This window comes from Elephas maximus, chromosome 25 (genome assembly GCF_024166365.1).
Source record: "Elephas maximus indicus isolate mEleMax1 chromosome 25, mEleMax1 primary haplotype, whole genome shotgun sequence".
NCBI classification, from domain to species: domain Eukaryota; kingdom Metazoa; phylum Chordata; class Mammalia; order Proboscidea; family Elephantidae; genus Elephas; species Elephas maximus.
Genome location: NC_064843.1, coordinates 20208446 through 20222496, shown reverse-complemented (window position 1 = coordinate 20222496; position 14051 = coordinate 20208446). Strand labels below are relative to the sequence as shown.

General features: G+C 47.8%; 1 protein-coding gene across 2 annotated transcripts in view; it reads right to left on the bottom strand.

Moving 5' to 3' along the window:
- KCNB1 (potassium voltage-gated channel subfamily B member 1) overlaps nt 1-14051 on the bottom strand; it is a 107699-nt gene that overhangs the window by 12619 nt on the left and 81029 nt on the right. The window lies entirely within an intron of this gene.

Sequence of the window (14051 nt, the reverse complement as noted above, 5' to 3'; positions counted from 1 at the left end):
AGAGGCCCAGAGATTTGAAAAGATTTAAAGGTGATCATCTAGACCAGGGGTCGGCAAAGTTTTTCTGCAAAGGGCTATGCAATTTCTGTTGCAGCTACTCTACTCTGCAGTTGTGAATGCAGCCTTAGATAATACATAAACAAATGGGGGTAGCTGTGTTCCAATAAAACTTTATTTACAAAAACAGGCAGGGGGCTGGACATGACCTGCTGACTCCTGATCTTGAGGAGTAGTTTTAACTATTTTGGGGTGGGGTTTGCTTTGACAACGATGATACTAACGATAATAACAATAGCTACTATTTATTGAGCATTCATTGTGCGTCAGGCACTGTGCTTAACACTTTCCATGCTTTACTTTATTGAACAACTGCACTGAGGATTATTATTTTCATTTAACAGATGAGGAAGCCTAGGCTTCCACAGACAGTTAAGTGGCGGTGCCAGGGTTTTAACTCAGGTATGTCTGACTCCAGAGCATGAGCTCGTAAAGGCTGTGTTAGAAACCAGATGAACGCTAAGGACCCTCTTGCTAGAAAAATGTTGTCAAGATTTTTCAGGTAATTTCTAGAGACATAAACATCATATACCCACGCTATTAACTCTAAACTAGGACTATGAAACTTTTGAAGCTAAGGACCACTGTTTATCTACCTTTGAATATTCTGGAGCCACAAGGGGGCTCAGTAGATGTTTGTTGAAATTAATGAACTTTAGGTCAGTCTGCAGACTGTGCGAAATGTAAGCAGACGTAATCAATTGCTCTGGGGGTCTTTTTCAAAATGACAAACCTAATCACATCATTACCCTGTGGTTTGAATAACTTTCCAGGACTCCTCAGGACAAAATCTAAACCCCTAAACATGTCTATGCATCAGTGAGTGGTGCAAACAGTTAACATACTCATCTGCTAACTGAAAGCTTGGAGGTTCAAGTCCACCCAGAGGTACCTTGGAAGAAAGTCCTGGCCGTTTACTTCCAAAAAACCAGCCATTGAAAACTCTATGGAGCACAGTTCTACTCTGACACACATAAGGTCACTGTGAGTTGAAGTCACTCGACTGCAACTGGTTTTTATCATCCTGGGGAAGGGGAGAGCGGTGGGATATTTCGGCCCAGACCACCCAGTCAGCCAGCCCAAATCACCCAGCTGGTCTGTTTTCTGCCCTGGTCCTGAAACTGTCTGTTGTTGTATTCTTTAAGTAAACCCCACTGCTGCTTGGGCACGTAAGAGAGGTTTCCATCCCCCGTCGCAAGGGTTCCCCAGTCAGAACACATGTTTATGAAGTCCCTCTGTGTTTGACTCCGAACCTTCTCTCTGGCCTCTCCTGCCACCAGTTGCCAAACTTTCTGTTTTTCCAGGCGCACACAAGTGTCGGTCAATTCCCAATCGCACCAGGCATTCCCCATTCCTGTGCCTCTTGCTCTGTGTCTGGTGAACTCCAACCCATTTTTCAAAAGCCAGCCCACACTGCCCCTCCCCTCCAAAATCTTTCCTGCTTTCCCCAGGTACAGTGGGCACTCCATCCTCCGGGCTCTCTCATCACACACATCTCATTACAGACTGGTTTTTGACTGTTTTGGGGAATGTGCTTGTCTCTGCCCAGACCTTTGAGGGGACAGGGATCAATTCTGATTTCTCTCTGCACCCCCAGCACCAGCCCAAGACACAACGGCCAGCAAGTGCTTCCAAAATGTTTGCTGGCTGTTGCAAGTTCACAGAGCTACAAGTGCAAGGGCCAGGACCCTCATTCAGTTTTCAATCTGGCAAATACTTATTGACCGTCCATGATGTGTGAGGCACTGAGGATGCCACAGGGAGCACTGCAGGGCTCAGGGGTCAGCTGGCAAGATGGGAAGAGGCCGTTCCTTGCACTTGTAGTGTTTCCCCAGCTCAGTCGTCCTTTGCCAACTTTTGGCTTTTTTTTTGCTTAGTCCCATCTGATATATCCGGCATTTTTTAAAAAATAGCTTTTGAGTTCTAGTTTCTCGATTTGTATGCACTGAAAACGAAAACTCCGTGATCACTTTTTACAATGGATTCTTTGATGCACACGAAGGTATAAATAATTTCTGTTATCATTTATGAAACATCATCAACCAAACATTGGTGAACCCGCCACCCAGGTTAAGAAACAGAACCTGCAGCAGGTAACGTGGACACCTTCTGTGTGTCCTTCCCCACCGCAGAGATAATCACTATGCAGAACTGTCTCTCATTTCTTTTCTTTTCTGCATTCTTTTTATTATTGCAAAAATATATATAACACATTTGCCAACTTAAAATTTTTCCTGCGTATGATTGAGTGACATCGATTACATCACCAGGTTACGCTTTTCTCCATAGTTTTTAATGCGAATGTATGCATCTATAAGCAAATCGTTGCTTTGTTTTGCTCGGTTTTGACAATATACTGTATGTATTCTGCTACTTGTACGGCTCTTTCCTTAATTAAAAGAAAGAAAAAAAGAAAAAGCTCATCTTCTTTGTTCTATTTGAGCCTTATCCTAATAAATAATATTTGTAAAACTGCTGACATTGCATGCTAGAGATACATGCATTAAATATTCATAGGTGTGTACTTTGGACTTATTACCAGGAGGGTCCAAACCTACTGCTTGGTAAAGTAGAGGGTCAGCAAAAAAGAGGAAGACCCTCAACGAGATGGACTGACACAGTGCCTGCAACAATGGGCTCAACATAGCAATGATTGGGAGGACAGCACAGGACTGGGCAGTGTTTCCTTCTGTTGTTCATAGGGTCGCTATGAGTCGGAACTGACTTGATGGCACCTAACAACAACAACAACAACACACACACACACACACAATGGAAACCCTGGTGGCGTAGTGGTTAAGTTCTATGGCTGCTAACCAAGAGGTCGGCAGTTCAAATCCACCAGGTGCTCCTTGGAAACTCTATGGGGCAGTCCTACTCTGTCCTATAGGGTCGCTATGAGTCAGAATCAACTTGAAGGCAGTGGGTTTTTTTTTTTTTTTTGATATACATGATTATTGGAATAAAACATTTTGGGTGGCACACTTCGGAAACTTCTGCATCACAGTTAGGAGTGTGGGTTCTAGAGTTGGACTCCTGGGGTTGGAATCCCAGGTCTGCCATTTATTGGCTGGGTTACCTTAGGCATCGAACCTCCCCCTGCCTCAGTTTCCTTATTTGTAAAATGGAGATATGCCAGTGGTTTTCAACTGGGAATGATTTTGCTCTCTTGGGGATATTTGGCAATGTCTGGAGACATTTTTGGTTGTCACAACCTGAGAACACTACTAGGCAGGTGGAGGCCAGGGATGCTGTTAAACACCCTGCAATGCAGAGGACAGCCCCACAACATCTGGAAGCACAATGTCAATACTGCCAAGGTTGAGACCCCTGGGATATGCCGACAGTTATTTTCTCATAAGCAGTCTGGTGAGGGGAAATATGCGTGTGCAGTGACTAGCGGGGCGGGGGGGTAGGGGGCCTAAGCCCAAAGTCAGTTTGAGCACACAGGGCAGCCAGCAAGGTGGCGCCACCCCAGTCCAGACTCCCGGCCCTCAGGGCGCCTGTGGGAAAAGGAGCGAATTCCGGGAAGCCTGTTTCTTTAAGAGCTGGGAGGTCCCGTTTCCCCCAGAGGCTGGCAGGGGAAGCCTGCTCTAGTTTCCAACCCCCAGTCAGCTCCGGAGAGGGCTCACCTAATTGCAATGCTGCTGACAGACGCATGAATTATGCACCCAGCTACTGTCCCCGGGGCTTGTTATTCTAAGGGGGGGCACCCCCTTTGTACCTGAGTTGTCCCCCACCCCAGCCTGAGGACGCCTTGGAAAGTAGACAAGAGGAGGAGGGCAGAGGCCTCAATGGACTCTGGGGGCCACCTACTGCTCGGAGTTGGGCTGGGAGGGTCGACCTGCCCCAAGGCTCCATTCCTGAGTGCGCATGCTCCAAATAGCTTGTGGGGTAATGCAGGGTGAGGGGCTCTCGCTGCCCCCGCACCCCTCCTGGCCCCGCCCATAAGGGTTTTCCTCTTCCACAGTCTCTGAAGCCCTCAGAGTCAGGGCCACACTTCCTGGCTGGGGAATTTGAGAACATGAGTTAAACCCTCTGTGCCTCAGTTTTCACATCTGTAAGATGGATCATAATGGCAGCTCCCTCACAGCACTGCAATGAGATTTAATGAGTTCCTAAGCCATTAAGTCAGTGTGTGGCATGATAACTCTTTTTTCTCCTTTTTATAATTTGTTTTTGCTGTTAAGAATATACACAGCAGGACATACACCAATTCAACAATTTCAATACGTACAGTGTGGCACAGTAACTCTCAGCCGTTATTGCCTTTATTACTCCACAGCCTCACACTCCTTTATACACTGGTTGTGGACTTGGGTTCCAATCCTGCTGCCTTGGATAAGTCACTTCCTCTCTCTGAGCCCCAGTTTCCTCATTTCTAAAGTGAGGATGAAAGGAATCAAGCACTTACCACGTGACAGCCACTTAACATATATTATGCTATTAAGTGATTATTCAGGGACTTTGTTGCCACCTCCACACCAGCCCCTGGAATAGCTGGTTCTGAAGGGACAGGACTGGGTCTGTGGCCCCAGTGCCTAGCTAATGAGGCAGGCATCCTCTAAACAGTTCTCAAACTCAAATGAGCAGAGGTGATCTGGTCTCTGGGGTGAGTCCCAGGGGTGGGGACCACCACCACCAAGGAGTTCTCTGGGCCTTGGCTCCAACCCTGGACAGGACCTCTGTATTTCCAGCCTTGTTGTCCTGGGATCTGTGCCCAATCAGGTTTGGGAAGGACTCCAGGAACCTGGGGAGCAGGGGCAGGAGCCAGGACTGAGACTTGGAGGCTGACCCCAAATTCCTTCCCTGCGAGGAGGCTTTGGATCCTAAGCCCACTTGTCTGCACCCAATGGTGGAAGGAGCTTTGGTCTTCTGGAAGAACAGACCAGCATGTGGGGGTCCCCTGGGTGGATCTGGGGGTCCTGGGAGCTAGGGCCTCCTTATCCTCTAATTTTCGGCTGTGATGGTTGATCACAAGGATGTCTACCTTCTGTGCTAGCAATAAACACGGGCTGTTTATCATTCCCTCCTCACACTCCCTTTTTCTTCCAGGAATGTGCATAATGCAGAGAACATCCATGTAGAAAAGGGCCCAAGCTCCTCTGTGAAAGATGGGGAGGCTGGAGCCAAGCAGAGAGGGGTTCGTCCACGGCCACACAGCCCATTGGGGTCAAGTCTGGCAAGCTGAGAGTTGCACCCCGTGTTTTGTTGTTTTGTTACTGTCAGCTGCCATCGAGTCGGCCCCCGACTCACGGCGACTCCATGCACGATGGAATGAAATGCCACCCGGCCCTGTGCCATCCCCCCATGATTGGTTACGGATTGGACCGTTGTGATCCATCGGGTTTTCACTGGCTGATTTTCGGAAGCAGATCATCAGGGCCTTTCTTCCTAGACTGTCTCAGTCTGGAAGCTCTGCCGAAACCTGCTCAGCGTCGTAGCAGTGCATACGTGAGCCTCCGCTGACAGGTGAGGGATGGCTGTGCACGAGGTGCGCTGGCTGGGACTCACACCCAGGTCTTCTGTATGGAAGGTGAGAATTCTACCGCCGAGCCACCACATCTGTGCGGCAGGCAGCCTCAGAGCCCAACCCTTCTGAAGACACCGGCTCTGGCTTATCTTCCGACACTGAGCAGAATTGGCCGCACATTCTTCTAAAATTGTCCTTGACGAGATAACCACAGAATGGGCCACAGATGGCCTCCACCAGCCTCTAGGTAGAGACTTCACACGCTAGTGAAGGAAAATCCACCCTTCCCTTCATCTGGAGAATGGAACCCTTGCCTAGAGAAAATGCATAGTCATCCCCAAGTTCTGAGCATCTGCCTGAAGGTCAATCCTGAATATTCACGATGCATTTGCATTTCCTTGTCTGCTCGCGGTAAAAGTCCACCTCCCCAAGCTGCCTGTGAGCCGTCTTGGAGGCAGCAGCCCCGATTGCTCCTTTCCTTGTGCGATGAAATAAAGGTGTCTTTCTGATCTCCCACCTCGGCCTCTTGTTTATTGGCTGTACCAAGTCACACTGAGCAAAACCTGGGGTTTTTACCTGGCAACACGTGTGTTTATAGAAGCATTATACAAAACAGCCAAAAGTGTAAACAGCCCGAATGGCCATCGACTGATAAGTGGATAAACAAAATGTATATTCATACAAAAGAATATTATTCGGCCACAAAAAGGAGTGAAGTACTGATACATGCTACGACAGAAATGAAACTCACGGACGGTCTAAGTGAAAGAAGCCAGATACAAAAGACCAGGTATTGTATGACTCTGTTTATGTGACATGTCCAGGGTAGGCAAATCCACAGGGACAGAAAGCAGATTAGTGGTCGGTGGGGTGGGTACGGGTATGGGGATTATGAGTTAATGCTATCAAGGGTTTTTTTGGGATGATGAAAATATTCTAAAAGCAATTTATCTGATGGTTGCACAACTTGGTAAATTTTCTAAAAAAAAAAAATCATGGACTCGTACACTTGAAATGAGTGAATTATATGATATATAAAAATAAGCCTCGATAAAGTTATATACAAATTCTTTCCATAAAGGGTTCTATTGCATTTAATCCTCACAGCTGAACTAGGGGGCCGCAGGGAGAAAACAGAAATCTGAGCCAGCCACAGCCCTGCTGGAAACCCTGCAATGCTCCCCTATGCTCTCGCGTGAAGTTCTGAACTCCTTTGCTTTCAGCTGACTTATGTTTACTGAGCACCTACTCCGTGCTCTGCTAGTTACTGAGGATGCAGCAAAATAAGAGAGAGAATTTCCCAGACTTCAAGGAGCTGGTGGGGAGAGGCAGACCAGAACAAAAACAACCCCCCAAAAACATGAACCAATAATGAACAAGATGATGTCACACAGTGTTATGTTCTATATGTTTTGAAGGAAAAAAAAAAAAGCCAGGAGGATTGGTAGAGTAGAACTGGGGGTGTTTGAGGCTGAGGGGTCAGGGCAGGCATCTCTCAGGAGGTGCCCTGGGAGCTGAGACTTGAGAATGAGTGTTCCAGGCAGATACCACAGCAGATAGCCAGTGTGTGCAAAGGCCCTGAGCTGGGAATGAGCTGGGCGTATTCAAACCACGGAAGGGAGCTCAGTGTAGCTGGGGAAGGGAGCTCAGTGTAGCTGGGGCAGAGTGAGCACGGTGAGAGTGAGAAGTGAGGTCAGAGAGACAGGAAGGTCTGGAGGGCCAGAATAAGAGATTTGAATTTTATTCTAGGACCCCTTCCTTCTCCCTCCACACATTCACACCCCCATCCCTCACTCCCCACCTTGTATTTCCACACTGCGCATCCCACGATTGCTCACCCCTCCAGACCCTTGCTTATGCTGTTTCTCTACCTGGAGCACCCCTTCTTCCCCGCTTCAGGTCAACTCCTGCTGTTTGATCAGGGCCACTGTTCAGTGACCACTTCCTCCAGCGAGCCCTCTCTGACCTCCAGCCTGGGTTGAGTGGGTCTCCTGGGCTCCTACAGCCCCTGAGTATTTTCCCTCACAGCACTGATCGTCTTCTTGTCTGTGTGCACTAGAATGTCAGCCCACCGGGGCCAGGCTGGGTCTGTTCTGTTTACTGTGGTGTCTCCTGAGCTCCTGAAACAGTCCCGGCCAGAGACAGAGTGCTCCCTATTTAAACCCTGGAGTGCTCCCTATTTAAACCCTGGAGTGCTCCCTATTTAAACCCTGGAGTGCTCCCTATTTAAACCCTGGAGTGCCTGGGTGGCACAGTTAAGTGCTTCCCTTCTAACCAAAAGGCTGGCAGTTTAACCCCCCCCCAGCAGCACCACGGAAAAAAGGTCTGGCAATCTGCTTCCGAAAGGTCACAGCCATGAAAACCCCGTGGAGTGCACTTTTATTCGGCAACACATGGGGTTGCCATGAGTCAGAATCGACTCAATGGTAACCTTTTTTTTTTTTTTTAACTTAAACCGTTATCTGGTTGATAAATGAACAAACAAACGAATGAAATTGAAGCTGAGAAAATGAAATGATTTTTTTTCCAGGGTCACACAATTTGTAAGCATTTAGAGCTAGAACTTGAACTCAGGTCTGTGGGTCTCCCCAACACTTTTTCAAGGACATAGGAGGAGGCAGCTTCTGGACCATCAAACCCTTCACTCCTTTTATGGCGCTTCCGCTTCCGCAGCTTTAAGGGGGGATTACAGCCGGGGAGTTTTAATTAGAAGGGTCACTGGCACAGATCCGATTAAGGGGATTGGGAGCAGGCTGATGGCTTTGCCCTGCTCCCTTAGCCGTCAGGTGGGGCCCCTGGTTGGCGGGGGTTCGGGGGTGGGGTGGTGGGTGAGGAATTGCAGTGAGGAGCCTGCAGGTGGCGCTGTTGGGTACAAAGGGGATTCTAGCGATCTTGTGCTTGGATGACAACGGATGAAGACAGAGGTCTTGGGGTGAGCCGGCAGTGGTGGCTTCCACCGTGAGGGGGCAACAGGGTCACAAAGATTGAGACAGGGTGCTGGGGCACTGCTGAGGCACCCCAGGCATTGTAAACCAGAGGCCATGGGCCAAAAAACTTTATTTAAATTTATGAATAAAATGTATAAGTAAATTTATAAACTAAAAATGTTTAGTTGCCCATTTCAAAAGTGGAAGATTTCACAAAAAAATTTTGATTTTCAGATTCCTCTGCAGAATCAGATGCTCTAGCTACACGTGAGCCACATTCCTGATGGCACCCACTGGCTGGGGCAGCTGGCCCTTTAGGCAGAGCAGGGGCTCTCCAGTTTTCACAGGCCCCCTTTACTCCTTTTGGTGATCTGTCCGGTCTCTGTAGGCAGCTGGGTTTGCAACCCCTGGTCCACCCCATGCACTACTGAAGATCGTTGTTAGGTGCCACAGAGTGGGCCCCGACTCATAGTGGCTCCATGTAAGACAGAATGAAATATTGCCCGGTCCTGTGCCATCCTCACAATCATTGCTATTTAAGCCCACTGTTGCAGCCACTGTGCCAATATATCTTGTTGAGGGTCTTCCTCTCTTTTGCTGACCCTCTACCAAGCATGATGTCCTTCTCTAGGAAATGGTCTCTCCATATAACATGTCCAAAACAAGCAAGAAAAAGTCTCACCTCCTTGCTTCTAAGGAGCATTCTAGCTGTACTTCTTCGATGACAGATCTGTTCATTCTTCCGGCAGTCCATGGGATAGTCAATATTCTTCGCCAACACTGCAATTCAAATGTGTCATTTCTTTTTTGGTCTTCCTTATTCATTGTCCAGCTTTCACATGCATATGAGGCGATTGAAAATACTATGGCTTGGGTCAGGCAATGCGTACTATCGAAGATAGCAACTGTTTACTTAAACGAAAAAACAAGAAAACCTGTTGCCATAGAGTCGATTCTGGCTCATAGTGACCCTACAGGACAGAGTAGAACTGCCCTATAAGGCTTCCAAGGAGCGACTGGTGGATTCAAACTTTTGGTCAGCAGCTGAGCTCTTAAACATTGCGCCACCAGGGCTCCACCGCCTACCTACTGACCCATTAAACTAGTTGCCATGAAGCCAATTCCAACTCATGGTGACTCTATGAGTGTGAGAGTAGAATTGTGCCCCGCAGGGTTTTCAGTGGCTGATTTTCCAGAAGTTGATCTCCAGGCCTTCTTCTGAGGTGCTTCAGGGTGGACTTGAACTTCCAGCCTTTTGGTTAACAGCTTAGTGTGTTAACCATTTGTACCAGCCAGGGACTCCTAGTGACCTACTACCATGTGTGAAGAACTTTTCATACAAGATTTGCATCTAACTGCACAAGCCAAGAATGCAGGAGTCATCCTTGCCACAACCCATTCCACCCTTTGCCCCCAAATCCAGTCCATCATCAAGTTGTATCAAATCTAGTTCCCGAATATCTCTGAATCTGTTCCATTCTCTCCACCCCTATAGCCACCACCCTGATCCAAGCCACTATGACCTCCCATCACTATCACTGCAAACACTTCTTTCTGATCTCCCCAAAGTCACTCAGGCCCATTAGTGGCAAAGAACACTAGATGTCCCCAATATCTATTCTCCTCATCTTCCATTGACATAGGGTTTCAGCTGGACACAGAGCTACCTAGATTTTCCCAGTCTCCTTGCAATTAGATGTGGCCACATGACTAGGCCTGGCCAATGAAATGTGAGCAGGGATGATATAAACCTTTTCTCCTTTTCCTCTTTCTTGCTGGTTGGGAGGCAGATGTGACGGGTAGAGATGAAACAACTATCTTGGATCTAAAATGGAAGCTAATTCCAGCCCTAGACTGGCCCTTTACAGAAAAAAGTTGGCCAGCTCCTGGCCTACTTCATAATATCTATCTTATTTATGCCACCTTGTATTTTGCAGTCTCATTATCATAGCAGCTTAGTCTATACCCTGCCTCAGCTCTGGAGCCTCATCTTGTTCCATGCTCCCCTTGGCTTGCTCATTCAGGTACATCAGCCTTCCTTTGGTCCCTCATGGTCTCCATGATCCTTCTTACCACTGGGCCTTTGCTCGTGCTGTTCCCTCTGCCTGAAATGCTTTTCCCTCCACTCTGCCTGGTTAACTCCTACTCATCCTTTTTATCACAGCTCAGGTATCACTCCTCAGGGAAGCTGCCCCTGACCTCATGACGAAGTCGAACCCCGAGTCACAGACTCTCATACTACCACGTCCTTCTCTTCAGGACACTGTCCAAGTTGAGGTTTTGCAACAACATCCACCTTCTTACACTGTAAGGTCCCTGAAGACAGACCATTTCTGGTGTTTCTCAGTCGTAAACCTCAGAGCACACAGTAGGATCCCATTTCATCCCGAGAACAATCTTGCAGGTTGTGCTGGCCCACCATTCCCCATTTTATAATTGCAGAAACTGAGAAAATGTCCAAGGTGATAAGAAAGTGGTAGAGGCAGGGTTTAACCTCATGTGTACCAGACTCCATAGTCCTTGCTTGTTTTGTTTTGTTTTTTAAACACCCTGGGACCCTTTTTATCCTAGCATCCTGGGGTCTGGGATCTGTCCTCACTTGAACCATCTCCCTGAGGTGACCCGACTGACCCTTCCCACATGCCCCAGGTTGAGCAACCTCTTCTTGACGGGCAGCCCAGTTCCCCTGAGCCTTGCCAAAGGCAGGAATTCTGGGAGCTGGTGACGTCACAACCTCCTGTCCACCTGAGGAGAATGGCCTGTCATGAGGGAGGGGATGGTACTGCACCCTGGTGTCTACAGAGCAAGGAGGTGATGGGAAGGCTTAGCTCTGAAGGGGAGAAACGTGGGAAATGCCCTTCCTGCCTGAGTGATTGCCAGTTCCCTGTATTTGCTGAGGACGTGGGGAGTTGAGGGAGGTACTGTCAGTTTTAACAGTGATGAATGGCGTTGGTCCCTCCCTGCTGCAGAGAGCAGAGTATTGAATAAAAAACAGGAGCACAGGAAATATGAGCTGAGGACAGGGTCCATGGGTTCTGCTCTTGAGTCTGGCCGGATAGGGGGTGGGGGGTGGGTAATCTCTGAGAGCTTGGTCCAAGTGGCCGTGGGAACTCACAGGAGCCAGAAGCTATGAGAGTCTGGAGGGATGCTGGGTTTGGGCACCACTCTGGTTAATGTCAGATGATGACTCCATGAGTAGTCATCTGTGACAATAGCCAGATTTGCTGGTTAGTGTCCAATAAAGCCATCCCTGGGCTACGAAGTCCAATTTACATACAACCCTGGGTTACAAACCAACACCTATAAAGCCTGTGATAATAAAAATTTGCAGTATGTACAATAGTTTGTCATAACAAAAGGGCGTTACTTTTCAATGCACATCAAAACATTATTACTGTATTGTTATGTTAGAGATGTTTTAGTCTATCTAGAAGTGTTTCTTTAATTTTTTATGCATAGAAAGGTACACTATATATTATATATAAGACAAACATTTTGACGACCTAACTGTTCCAATTTATGTACAAATTCAATTTAAAGACAGATTTAGGAATGGAGCTCCTTTGTAATCTGGGGACTGCCTGTATACATTTAGAGACATGCATTGATGGTTTAACAAAGTCTCTCTCTCAAGTAACATTTTAGTTTCACTAGAGATTCACTGGTGTTTCCCTGACAGAATTCTCGCCTTTCATGTCGGAGACCGGGGTTCAATTCCCAGCCAGTGCACCTCACACGCAGCCAGCACCTGCCTGTCAGTGGAGGTTTGCATGTTGCTATGATGCTGAATAGGTTTCAGCTAAGCTTTCAGATTAAGACAAACTAGGAAGAAAGGCTTGGTGATCTACTTCCAAAAATCAGCCAATGAGAACCCTACAGATCGCGACAGTCTGATCCTCAACCCATCATGGTGATAGTATAAGACCTGGCAGCGTTTCAGTCCATTTCACGTGGGGTCACCATGAGTCAGGGCCAATTTAACAGCAGCTAACCACAACCACAACCACAGACATTCGTGTTCAGGTGAAAGGGACACTTGTGTAATCAGTAGACCTACTTTCCAAGTCTTGCTGGGCATCCTTAGACAACTGCCTTCAACTCTCTGGTCTTTCTCATGCAACATCCACTAAGAGCCTGGTGGGTCTCCACACAGTTCTCTTCCAAGCAGTGACTCAGGGATCTAGGATCTCTAGCCTCTCACTGTGTGGTATCCATTCTTGCCAAGGCAGGGGAAGGCACAGCGTGGAGAACTCACACTTACTGTTTAATGCCTTAGCCCACTGACACGCATCCCTCCCTCCCTGACAGTGAGGCCTATGACCAACCCCCTGCCTCCCTCATGGGCACACAGTAAGTGTTTTGAAACCTATACAATGTTTCACAACAGGCTAAAGAAGATGGTCTCTTAATGTGGGTGTCTTCACAGTTGGAGGCACTGGGGAGCAGAAAGAAATTATTGGCATTTCTATTCTTTTGAAGAAATAAGAATTCAAGTTTTACTGCTTTGGAAAACAGGGACAACCACCCATGTCCTAGAAGAGCCTCACAGATATTCAGCTGCTCCCTGTGAAATCACTCCATGCAGCAAAACGCCAGGTCCTTGGTCTGATTGTTGAAGGGGAGCAGACTCAATGTGCAGGGAAGAACCTGCACAAATTGCCCAGGGATGGGACAAGAAGACTTCCTGGAACCCTGGCACGGAATTCCGAGCCTGTGCTTCTGCTCTATGACTCTTGGGGGCACCACCCTGCCACCTCCCATCCTCTCAATTCTTGGGGCTCAGGGGTGGGTTCCCTGGGCTTGGGGCCACTTTGAGGAAAGCCATACATGCCGAAGACCACAAAGTATGCATTTTCTCCTTCTCTTTCTCATGAACAGAATCCTGATTGTCAGCTGGCTTACTTACATGGCTGCCCAGAGTCCCTGAGTGGTACAAATGGTTAACGTGCTTGGCTGCTAAAGGCTCTGAAAGGTTGGAGGTTTGAGTCTACCCAGAGGTGCCTTGGAAGATAGGTCTGGTGATCTACTTCTAAAAAATGAGCCATTGAAAACCCTGTGGAGTCCAGTTCTACTCTGACACACATAGGGTTGTCATGAGTTGAAACTGAGTCCATAGGAACTGGTTTGGTTTTAACGTGGCTGCCTAGCTTAAAGACCACATTTCCTGGCCTCTTTTGCAGTTAGGTAGGGTCACGTGTTTGGATCTGGCCAATAAGATGGAAGTAGAAGTGTTATGTGAGTGTCTTAGTCATCTAGTGCTGCTATAACAGAAATACCACAAGTGGATGGGTTTAGCAAAGAGAAATTTATTCTCTCACAGTCCAGTAGGCTAGAAGTCCAAATTCAGGGCACTAGTTCCCAGGGAAGGCTTTCTCTCTCTGTGGGCTCTGGGGAAAGGTCCTTGTCATCAATCTTCCCCTGGTCTAGAAGCTCCTCAGGCACAGGGACCCTTGGTCCAAAGGACACGCTCTACTCCTGGTGTTTTCTTCATGATATGAGGTCCCTCTGTCTCTCTGCTCACTTCTCTCTTTTATATCTCAAAAGAGTTCAGCTCAAGGTACCACCTAATCTTGTAGATTGAGTCCCGCCACATT